The 12,918-nt window shown below is 37.5% G+C and overlaps 1 long non-coding RNA gene and 1 pseudogene across 1 annotated transcript in view; one reads left to right on the top strand and one right to left on the bottom strand.

Moving 5' to 3' along the window:
• LOC113920693 overlaps window positions 1-12,918 on the bottom strand; it is a 222,454-nt gene that overhangs the window by 83,142 nt on the left and 126,394 nt on the right. The gene's annotated exons all lie outside the window — the stretch shown is intronic.
• LOC113920688 lies at window positions 4,825-5,930 on the top strand (annotated as a pseudogene).

The raw sequence follows: 12,918 nt of genomic DNA on the forward strand, positions 1-12,918 counted from the left end.
ACCTCTAAAGCCATTCAAACCTACTTCTTAAGAACACTATTCAGGCTAAATTTGGCCCAAAGTCTGTCAAATTACAATCTCTGCCATGATATTATGAAAAACTAAGCTCCTTGAATTATAAGTAATAATAATTATTGTCATTATTTTGGTCACAGGAATATTATTAGTGCACACCTCTTATTTTGCCACTCAATATCTAGTCACTCTGCCTTTCATAATCATAACCCACTTTTTTTTTCAGAGCAGATTTTTTATTGTTATGTTAATCACCATATATTACATCATTAGTTCTTGATGTAGTGTTCCATGATTCATTGTTTGCGCATAACACCCAGTGCTCCACGCAGAATGTGCCCTCTTTAATACCCATCACCAGGCTAACCCATCCCCCCACCCTCCTCCCCTCTAGAACCCTCAGTTTGTTTTTCAGAGTCCATTGTCTCTCATGCATAACCCACTTTTCTTTATGGGAAACCAACCTGTACTCTATTTTCTGACCATATGCTTTGAATGGGTTCCTTCCTCCCAGTAAGAGAGGCAGCATTTGACCTGGCATAAGCAAATCAAAGCATTATAATTCTCCAGAGAGTGACTGATTTTGTAATAAGCACATGATCTAATAAGAACTAATGAGATGCAAACTTTTATTGTTATTTGTGGAAAACAGATTTTTGTTTCTTATTTTGGATGTGAAAGTGAGACATTGTGAGGTCTACAGCATGGTTTCATTCATCATGGGACTGTGAAGGTGGAGACTGTCTGACAGAAAAACCAAGGAAGTGTCTTGGACATAGTGAGTGGATGCTTAAGATTTATTGGGCAAATGAATGAACAGCATTGGAGTTTCCAGATCTGGGTTGCCAAGGCAACTTAACATCTGTATAGGGTACAATTTCCTAAACTCTAAAGTAAAATGTGATCTAAAACAGTGACACTTAAACTACCCACAGAGGGTGAGGGAATATAACCAGAAATTGCCTCTCACCACTGGGAATTTTATTCAAGTTTTAAGTTTTATTTTAAGTATAGGCATTGTTTTGTTTTCATAATATTTATTTTAATACTGTTAAAAAAACAAAATTCAACCAAATAAATTTGAAGATCTAATTGACTTTCTTAAGCAACTCATGAATCAGGCAGCATCCAATCTAGCAAGTAGAGGGGAACTCTGGGGAGTTGTGCAAAATGGAAGGTTTTTATAAAAAGGAGGGTGGAGCAAGAAGTTATTAGCAAAATAAAAGAAAAGGTTATTTCAGGCCAGTCACTTTCCTTTAGGGCAGGGGGTCTTATTAGGTAAGATTACTTCATCTTCCTTTAGGGGTAAGGGGGGGCATGGAGAGGGTCCATGTGACAGATGACATCATTGGTGCTGACCAGAAAATTCCAGATTAATTGGCTTAAATCCCAGTCCTGGAGAGGTTAAAACTACAACTAAATCTTGGTTTGCTGAACTAGGGCAAGTGACTCCACCTTGGGCCTGTGGTTTTCTTTTTAACAATATTAAAATAATCCTCAAGTAAAAACTGATATTCCAAGAAGATGGGAAAATTTATTCTCTACCTTCAAGTAATCCCTAGAACATTGTCTTTGCCCTAGAGGTATTGAAAAATTCGGGACTAGAGTTTTCATAAAGAAACATCCACTATTAAAAGTCTGTTAATTTGCATTTCTGAACACTTAACCTTCAAGATATTCTATCAACAATTTATAAGTAAAGAAATAATATTACTGAGCTTTCCTGTAATTCAAGTTAAGAAAACATTACCAAATAGATGTCCCTTGAGAATTCAACTAGGTCTTCTTTGTATTCCTTCCCTGTATTTCTTCTCATCATCACCATTCATAAACTCAACTACTTTCCTTCCACTGTTTTGGCCATTAAAATTATAATATGAATTTGAAGATTGCTACTCAACCAGTATGAATAAGCAGCCCTGCTTCTCCTCATCCATGATGCAAATATAGGTATAAAGTGATTTTTTTTTAAGATATATCTTTTAGGCTTTTACAAGTCAATAGACTGTTTTGCCTACCTTATTTCAACTAAAGAAGGTTTTTAAAAAAGTGTGGGAGGGTAATGTTAAACAAGTTCCTAACTCCCTGACAGCTTTATTTCAGTGTGTCCAGCTCTGAGGAAGCAAAGCTTCCTAAGTCCTGCCAGGACACAGTAATATGCAAAATCCTGAGGACATTCTGCTAACTTGAGGAGTAATTGTGGAAGCAGCGCGTTATGGAATTGAAAACTAATCCTGGATTTTCCAGGGCAATGTACATTTCCTGGAACATTCAACTCTCCCCAGGCAGAAGTCGCAATGTTTATAGCTTTCAGCCTCACTGTTTGTAAATGGAAAGCTGAGCTCAGATTTCACAGTCACTGATTAAGCTGCTGTTTTTTATCCAATATTGGGGGTGGGGAAGGACAGTGGGTTCTCTCATACTGAACCATAAACAGATGTTTTGTTATGTGTAATAAATTCCCTAACATTGCACTTCTTTTGAAGGGAAGGATGAGGGATGTAATAGAATACTTGAGCCAAAAGCTAAAAGAGTCTGTCTAGTTGGCATATCAAGTTAAAAATGAAAAGAAATTCCTATAGATAGTATACTATATGTATTCCATGATTTTATTTTTCAGTGTCAACATAATAGAATGCTAAAGCTAGAAGGACTTTAGAGGTCACCTAATCCAATCCTTTCTTTACAAAAGAGGAAACTGAAAGCCACTGAAGTAAAGGAACTTCCTCAGAGTCACATAGATAGTGTCAATACAGAGAACACATTAAATTCTCCTGACATCTAATACAGCATTACTTTACTGCATAAATGATCGTATAGAACATACACTGATTCTGTATGTTAACTACTAATGAGTGTCATGTACAGATTGTGACACACCATTTTAAATATACCTGAGTTGTATTTCTCACAGTCTTCATGATTGTAAAGCCAAGTATTTAGGCATTACATTGATCTGAGACCTTGCTCACTGGATCTACTTTACCCTACCTCCGCCTGCCCATTAAGAAATGCTTTTGACTAAGCCAGAAAGCTCAAAAAGCACTGGTTAGGAAGTCTGACTTGGCTGACTTGGTCAAGAAAAGAAGGATCAATTATGAGTTAGGAGGAAAAGTACTGGGTCAGAGTGTAAGGACATTTCCTAGTTTCTGTATTTGATACTTTGACATCTTGGTATTAAAGGGAAACAGAATATGCCATCCCAAAACACGTCCCTTTGGTATAAAGAGTATTTTAGGCTGATTATTTTAAGAAACAGATGAGAAAACCTCTGGAAACCAATAGAAATTATCTTTTTGTAAAAGACATTTGCATTTGCAAGGGAAATCTCCATTTGTATGGGCGTCTTCCTCTCAGTATCAGGAACTCGGAGAACACCGAATCTATAGAAACTCCTGAATGAGATGCTGACTTAAATCTGCATAGCAACTATACCCTTCTTTACTGTGTTTTGCCTGATAACCTCCTGTAACTGGCTTCCCCCATCCCAACATCTTTCGTTTTTAGTTGGAGATGGTATTTAAAGTGGTGATTTGGGCCATTCAGGTTATTACTGTTTTCCTGTGTACCTCATATGTACATAGGAGGAAATAATATACATGTTATTATACTTCTGTTTGCTTTTCTCCTGTTAATTTGTCCTTTATTATAGAAGGGTCTCAGACAAGAACCTACAAAGGTAGAGGAGGAATCATTTTTTTCTCCTCTACAGTGTCTCACAGGCCCTGGAGGGACTGCCCCTCCCAGGGCCAGCCAATTCCTAGAGAGAGTAAAGAACTGGCCTGCAAATGTACCATCCCTATGTACACGAACCAATCTAGAGCCCACACCCCAACCACCTCCTTTATTGGCTTTCACTCTCTGGGCCAGCATGCCCCTGCCCTAATCACCCCAGAGCCAGGAAACAGACAACTAATGAAACCAACACACGTTAACAAATATTTTATCATTCTAGCCTAATGAAACTGGCTAACTTGATTGATTTATGGGCCTATTTTGCAGAAGTTGACTGACCACCGATGAGACTAGCTAAGATTGGAGCCAACTGGGAAGAATTCTTACAGCTGTGCAGAAGGGACAAGGAAAGAACAAAAGTAACCTCTGTGATGACCCACCTAGAGATCTTTCCCCCTTCATCATGCTTATGCCACCATTTTCTGAACATGTATCACATTAAGAGGCATGATTCCTGAATATACATGCTCAGAAAGGACACCTCCCTCTATCCCTATATCCAGTCATCATACTCCAGCCTACCCCTTACCCTTAAATACACCAACCCAACCCTTCAGGGAGGTAGATTTGAGAAATCTTCTCCCGTCTCCTTGCTTGGTGCCCTGCAATAAAACCTTTTTCTCTGCTGCAAAAGACACTGGTGTCAGTGTTTGAATTGATGCACACTGGGCAACAGGCCCTTGTCTGGTAACCCTAAGAATAGCCCCTACACCCCAGAGCCCACTCAAATTATTCAAACAAGCCAATCTTAAACCTGCTTGCCCTGTTTTGCCCATTACTTCCCGTGGAAAACACATTTTCCCGTTTCTCCTGCTTGCCCACATCCTCCCCTTTCTCATTCTGCCTCCCGACCAACACTGGTGGATCCCCCATGTGGCCGTGTGTGGTGTAATGTGTCCCTTCCTCTTAGGAACTGTGAGTAACAAACTATCTTTTCAAGCAGCCGGGGAGGTTCTAGTCTATTCTGTCTCACGGCAGCCTCCCCCTTCCACACAATCACGCTGAGCTCGTACCCGCGCTTGGAATCGGGCGGCAACCTCAGCCGCGCCTGCAGCCTGCCACCAGCTCTGGATCATGGACCCCCGCAAAGTGAGTGAGCTTCAGGCCTTCCTGAAAATGTGTAAGCAGGATCTGAGCGTTCTGCACACCGAGGAAATGCGCTTCCTGCGGGAGTGGATGGAGAGCATGGGGGGTAAAATACCACCTGCTACTCATAAAACTAAATCAGAAGACAATATCAAGGAAGAAAAAAGATAGTAAGAAGGTGGAGGAAAACATAAAGACAGACGAACCATCACGTGAGGAAAGTGATCTAGAAATTGACAATGAAGGTGTGATTGAACCAGATACTGATGCCCCTCAAGAAATGGGAGATGAAAATGTAGAGATAACCGAGGAAATGATGGATCAGGCAAATGATAAAAAAGTGGTTGCCACTGATGCCCTAAATGACAGTGAACTACAGAAAGCCATTGACTTGTTCACAGATGCCATCAAACTGAATCCTCGCTTGGCCATTCTGTATGCCAAGAGAGCCAGTGTCTTCATCAAATTACAGAAGTCAAATGCTGCCATTCAAGACTGTGACAGAGCTATTAAAATAAATCCTGATTCAGTTCAGCCTTATAAGTGGCAAGGGAAAGCACACAGACTTCTGGGCCATTGGGAAGAAGCAGCACATGATCTTGCCCTTGCTTGTAAACTGGATTACGATGAAGATGCTAGTGCAATGCTGAAAGAAGTTCAACCGAGGGCCCAGAAAATTGCTGAACATCAGAGAAAGTATGAGCGAAAACACAAAAAGTGAGAGATCAAAGAAAGAATAGAAAGCGTTAAGAAGGCCCGGGAAGAACATGAGAGAGCCCAGAGGGTGGAAGAAGCCAGATGACAATCAGGAGCTCAGTATGGCTCTTTCTCAGGTGGCTTTCCTGGGGGAACGTCTGGTAATTTTCCTGGAGGAATGCCTGGAATGGCAGGGGGATGCCTGGAATGTAGGAATGCCTGGGCTCAATGAAATTCTTAGTGATCCAGAGGTTCTCGCAGCCATGCAGGATCCAGAAGTTATGGTGGCCTTCCAGGATGTGGTCCAGAACCCAGCAAATATGTCAAAATATCAGAGCAACCCAAAGGTTATGAATCTCATCAGTAAACTGTCAGTCAAATTTGGAGGTCAAGCCTAATGCCCTTCTGACAAATAAAGCCCTTGCTGAAGGAAAAGTAACTTCGATCACCTAATGGATGCCGCAATAATACAAACCAGTGTACCTCTGACCTTCTCATGAAGAAAGCTGGGGTGCCATGAAGAGAATCCCTACCCCTCTGCCCCACATTCAACTGAAACATTCTACAGTGGTTTGCCATTAGGGTATTCATTCAGATAATGTTTTCCTACTAGGAATTACAAACTTTAAACACTTTTTAAAACTTAAAAATATTTTAAAACATATTAAAAGGATATGTTAGTCTCTACATTTTTCTTTACTAATCATTTCAGTTTTTTTCCTTTGGATGAATTGGGCAAGGAAGATACTTCAGTGTGGAAGATTTATTGCTCAGTTTGAGTGAAATAAAGGTTTATTAGTGGGAGGCAAATATAACATTTAAATAGATGAAGTTTGAGTTAGAGATACGGTTTCTGAGGCATTTTGACTTGTCTTTTTAAATGTTTTATTTTTTAAACACAGTTTATTTGGATAAAACCATTGTGACCACCAGTATTGCAGTAGGACCTGGGTAGAGACTGGAAGTGCTTGGCAGGGCAGCAGCAACTTTATTCCTTTTATATACTGTGCACCCATGTGCAGATGCATTTAAATCTTACACTGTGGTGAAGGGATGATTTTTATAATGCTGCAGTAGAATTGGATTACTTAGCTGTCTTCTTGTCTGATATAGAAAATAAATGTTTTGCATTATTTCCACAAAAAAAAAACCCAAACTATCTTTCCAATGGAAATTTTTGCTTGATCTGTTGACCTCACCTTATCTGAATAAAAGTATTTACATTTTACAACAAAGAGGTCAAAGTCCAGGAAAACTAAAGATGCCAAAATCCAAAATGGATTTAAAGAAAGCAAGAAGAAACAAGAGATCGGGGCGCCTGGGTGGCTCAGTTGGTTAAACCGCTGCCTTCAGCTCAGGTCATGAACCCAGGGTCCTGGGATAGAGCCCCACATCGGGCTCCCTGCTCATGCAGGAAGCCTGCTTCTCCCTCTGCCTGCCGCTCCCCCTGCTTGTGCTCTCTCCCTCTCTCTCTCTCTCTCTCGCTATCTCTCTCTCTGTGTCAAATAAATAAATAAAATCTTTAAAAAAAAAAGAAGAAACAAGAGATAAGCTATAAGCAGGGAGAATATGGCAAAGGTCTAGCTCAGGAAGAACTCTGCAAACCCAGAATTCTGATTGGGGTATAATTTTGGTGCCTTCCTGATAATACGGGAGGGTTGCCTTAAAATGGCATATTAACAATTTCTTGAACACACTGCCTAATAAATGGTATGTGAGAACTTTAACATTCCTAGACAAGACTCACTATGTAGCATGCCCATGATCAGTGCCCCATTGTAATTTTAACATAGCTTCTTGATCATCTCCTGCTTTTTCTTTCTCCACTCCTTAATTCATCTCTTCTACTGTTTCTAAGTCATAGCTTGTATATTGATAAGAATCTCCCATAATTTTTTTTATTTCTTTTTCAATTACATATTGAATCTTCACTATTACATTTAAAGCTCTTCAAATACTGTCTCCAGCATAGCCGCCAGCCTTGACTTCCACCATTTCACTCTATTCTCTATCATCTGGCTAACTTAAACCATCCATTGTTCCCAGCACATTCTCCCCATGAGCTGAACTACTCCATCGATAGAAGCACCATAGAATGTATTTTATAATATTAGCTTTAGAAACAAGTATACCTGGGTCTGAATGCTTAGCTCCTCCAACAAACCGTGCTCTGATCCTAGAACTTTAAGTTTCTTTTTTCTCATGCTGGAGGAATCAGAATGGGTTCCCTGGGAAATCACCAAGATAATAATATCCATGTTATAGAATTCTTAAACAGGTTAAATGAGATAGTATGTACAAAGATTTCAGCACAATTTTAATGTGAATTAATTCTAGTTAATAGCAACTATTATATCATTTCTAGCCTTAAAGTAGTGTTCCTGAGTTTTCAAAGTATGTCATGTACACTGCCAGGTATATTCAAGAAGTTCTGATACATGTTATAATTGATGTCATTTTTCAAATGAAAAAAACTCATACTCGAGAAATAACTTGCTCAAGCTCATACAGTTAGGTAAGAATTACAAGTTTCTTCACTGTTTCTTACTTTCACTCTTTCTTCTCTACACTAAGCTGACCTAATGCCCATAAAGTCATTTAGGGAAGGGACTGTGACTCATTTATCTTTTACTTTCACAGTACTTGAGAATTTTTTTTAATTTAACTTAACTTCATTGAGTGTTATGTGTGCAGCATTGTTTTAAGAAATTTATATAAATTATATCATTTAAATATGATGACACCTCACAAGATATATATTATAATGTCCATTTTCAAGTGAGGAAATGGAGAATCACAGAGATTAGCCTGCTCAAACCACACAGCAGTATTTGGGAACACCATAGCTACCTATGGCAAAATGTGCCACATTAAATAAGCTGCAAGTCAAAACAGGCATGTAATTCGTTTCTATTGAATTAAATTTTAATTGACATCTGGAAAATACATCCTCCCACTCTGCTAAAGAGTGTAAAAATGGTGATATGTTCTGGAAAACCTGTGTGCATGTGTGTGTATGTGTGTGGGTGTGTATAGTATCTGAGTGTGCTGTGTATATTTTAATAAGCATTCTAACTTTCTTTCAGTACTGATAGAAATCCTCAGTGTAACACATGGCTACTTTGGGAGCAGGGGGCAGGGATAAGGGTGCAGACATAAGCGCCATGGGATAAACCTCTTTTTTGTTTTTTTTTTTTAATTTTTTTATTGTGGGATAAACCTTTTCAGCTTCCTTTGCAGCTAGCTGTGACCCCGTGGAAAGTTCTGATCAATGGGATGTTAGGAAAAATGATGTAAATTAAGTTCTGAGACATACCTTAAAGGCAAGTGCAAGCTACTTCTCCCTTTCCCCATCCTGCTGAAAACATGGATATGATGGCTGGAGAGGTACAATTTAGACCAGGATAGTAAATATCATTCCCTAGGAATGACAGTATGGAAATCTCAAGGTAGCCTGAGTCCCAGTTAGCTACTGAGCCATCTTGCCTTTACTGAACTCAAAATCCTAACTTCCACTTAAACCAATGTTATTTTGGCTCTCGATAGCTGAATTATCACAAAACTTATTTACTAATTATTTACTAATGACTAAGACAAAGCTAACGAAAAAAGAAGGAAACAATTGAAATGTATTTTTGAGGGACTGATGAGTTAAGTATCAAGCCATAGAAATATGGAATCTCAGAGTTGGGAGGGATATAAAGAGTCTAATCTACACACAGAGGTGATGCTCAAATCCACTCTCCAAACTTTACCAAGTGAAGGAAAGCTATAAATAAATATGCTGAATTAGATGTATCTAAAGCAAAGTGTGAAATTTTGACAGTTGTCAGAGCCACATCTATGAGTTAAGTAAGTACTTGTTACTTGAGTGGAGTATGTGCAAAAGCACTGGTATGAGCCTAAAACATGCTGGTTCTATATGAGATGCCACATGAGGGACAAAACTGTCAGGAGACACGGTGGAGGCCCAAAGCGGGTATTTCTGAAGAGAAGATTATCAGATGCTCACATAAGATTTACCACTCAATGCTATATCTAATGTCTATTTTGTTCATCTAATTCAGAAGACTTTGACTCAAATCGTAGGGACTTATTTTCTCTTATTGTGTCCCTAAGTGCACATCTTCAATGATTTGCTTCATGGGAAGCAGGACCAGATCACATGAGACTCATTTTGGTTTTTAAAATATGTGTATTATTGAGTTATATTTGCATGATTATGCAGACAAGTTGAAAGCGAGGTCATTGTTGCTGTACAAAGAGAAACTGGTTTATTCTCATGTTTATGCCAACTGTTCAGAAGGAAAACAAAAAACCAAAGATGCTTACATGCTGATAGTGCCTTAGCTAGCAGGAAGTTCAATACTATGCTCCTTAGCAGTGTGACACAGCATCTGTCTAGAGGCCTGAGAAATTGTAATATTCAGGCATACAGCAAAGAGATTCCAAGAATGATTAAGACATGTTACTCCCTTCTGTACCTTAAGGGGCGGATATGGGTAAGAAAAGAACAGCTTGGCCCATGAGCAACCAGGATCTTCCTGCTTGACTTCTGGATTAACCCAGTCCCTCACCCCAGAGCTTAGAGGCTTGCACTAACCCTGCAGCACCAAAGCAAGGCTTCACATCCATCTTCCTGAATATATCCTTCCTGAATATATCCTCAAGAACTGATTATAAAAGGCCAACCTAAAAGATGCTCTAAAATCTGTTGAAAATTCAATTCTCTTCATCTAACATAATTGCTTCTCCAACCATTTAGCATATTTCTCTCTGTTTTTTTTTAAAGATGTGATTTTGTATGTTCCATTGAAGTGGGAATAAACTGTTACAAAACGTATTTTTATAAAAAGAAAAAAGCAGGATTACTTGGAAAGTTTTGTTTGACTTGCATTCTCCACTGGTCATGTGCCCACAAACAATGCCGCTATGATCTATTATCAAAACATATTTTACTCCTTTAGAAGGGCTGAAATAACTTCTAGTGGTTATGTCACAACTAGCTAAAAATAAAAGCATTCAATTGTACATCTCTATATTAATTGTATTTGTCATTATTTTTATATTATAAAAAAGTATTATTAACATTTAAGCAAAATAAAATTTTTTTATTTAATAAACACTCTTAACCTGATTATTTGGTTGGAGTTAAAGACTAGGTATTTTATAAAATCATATCATCTTCTTGATAATATTTGCTTATTATAAAAAATGTTTAAAGAAAAAAACTGTAACTGTGTGTGGTGATGGATGTTAATTACACTTACTGTAGGTGATTTCACAATATATACAAATACTGAATCGTTATGCTGTACACCTGAAACTAACATAATGTTAGATGTCAATTATAGCTAACTTAAAACAATTTTTTTTTTTTAGAAAGAGAGCACACAAGCAGGGGGTGAGGATTTAGAGGGAAAGGGAGAGAGAGAATCTTAAGCAGACTCCCCACCTAGCACAGGAGCCCACACAGGGCTCAATCCCACAACCCCGAGATCATGACCTGAGCCGAAATCCAGAGTCGGACACTTAATTGACTGAGCCACACAGGCACCCCAATTATATCTCACTTTTTTAAAAAGTTCAAAAAATGTATGAAATACAAGTGTAAAGAAGAAATAAAACTTATAATCCCATCATAGAAATTTTAACAAAACCATATTCTGGTACATTTTATAAAATGTTAACATATCCCATATTTTATATTTACAATTATATCACAAGCATTTTTCCATGTTTAAGATATCTTCTGTTCGCCTTGATATTTTATTTGCATTCTTTTTTGCTACATGGACTATATTTTATTTGCTTTTAACTCCTTAAGTTTCTTGGAAATCTTCTGGCAGTAGAGGTTAAAGATTCTTCTAAATATATTTCATTGTAGTGCTGTTCAAAATAAAGAATAAATGTACTTCATTTAAGTCACCCCCTTATATGATTAAAATAAATTAAATTTAGGTTCCATCTGTCCCTTATTGTGGCGGCAAGGCATGTGTGTTTAGCTCTGTGATGAATGGCCCTGGTCTCTGCATGAAGCCCACATCATCAAGTTCAGAGGCACAAAAACTAACACATTTAAGTTCATCCTTGTGGCTCCAGCTCATGCTTGTGCATTCCAGGTTGTTCTTTTTTAAAAACAGCTTTATTGAAGTATAAGTTACATTCCATAAAATTCACACAATGTAGGTGTACAATTTATTGACTTATAGTAAATTTACAGAACTGTGTATCCAACAGCATAATCTAGTTTTAGAATATTTCTAAAGGGGCCTTTTCTGAATATTTCATATAAACAGCATCATACAATATATTGTCATTTGGACCTGACATCTTTCACCTAGCATAATGATTTTGAAGTTCATGTGTGTTATAGAATGTATCAGTGTTTTGGTTTTTTTTTTGTTATATGAATATACAACATTTTGTTTATACATTCATGATAGAAATTTGAAATGTTTGTGATTTTTATCTATTTTGAATATGTTGCTATGAACATTTCGGTTCAAGTTTTTGCATGAACATATGTTACCATTAGATTCATAGAAATAGATATTGGATTCTATGATAGGTAAGTTTATATAGCTATTGATGAAACTGCCAAACTGTTTTCCAAAGTAGCTATGCCACTTCACATTCCAACCAACAATGTGTGAGGTTTCTTGTTTCTCCACATCTAGCCAATATTTGTTATTAACCACCTTTCCTATTATAGCTATTCTAGTAGGTGTGCATTGCTACCTTATGATTTTGATTGGCATTTCTCTAATAACATGATTATTGAGCACCTATTCCAGTTTTTATTAGCCATTTGTATGTCTTCTCTGATGAAAGGTCTGTTCAAGTCTTTGCTTATTTTTTAAATTAGATTGTCTTACTCTGATCAAGTTGTGAGAGTTATTTATATATTTCAGATGCAAGTCCTTTATCACATACATAAATGCAAATATTTTCTCCAGTCTATAACTGGACTGTTTCTGGACGTTTTTAATTTTTATAATAAAAATTTATAATTTTTATGATAAAATTTTAAAAAATTTTATCATTTTTTCTTTTTTGGTCTGCTTTTGGTATCATTTCTAAGATCTCTGTACCTAATCTAGGGCCACAAAGATTTTCTCCTATGTGATCAACCTAGAAGTTTTAGCTCTTACATATAGCTCTATAATCCATCATGAGTTATTTTTTATTTATGGTGTGAGGTATGATTCTAAGTTCTTTTTTTTTTAAATAGATGTCCAATTGTCCCAGAACCACTTGCAAATTCTATCCTTTTCCCCACTGAATTTCCCTGGCACTTCAGTCCAGCTTGTTCTGGCTCTCTCTCACTTTACATCAATTTTTGTTTCCCAAATGCCTGCCCTATAAGTATCAAGCTCCAGCATC

The sequence above is a fragment of the Zalophus californianus genome, chromosome 3 (assembly GCF_009762305.2).
Source record: "Zalophus californianus isolate mZalCal1 chromosome 3, mZalCal1.pri.v2, whole genome shotgun sequence".
Lineage (NCBI taxonomy): Eukaryota > Metazoa > Chordata > Mammalia > Carnivora > Otariidae > Zalophus > Zalophus californianus.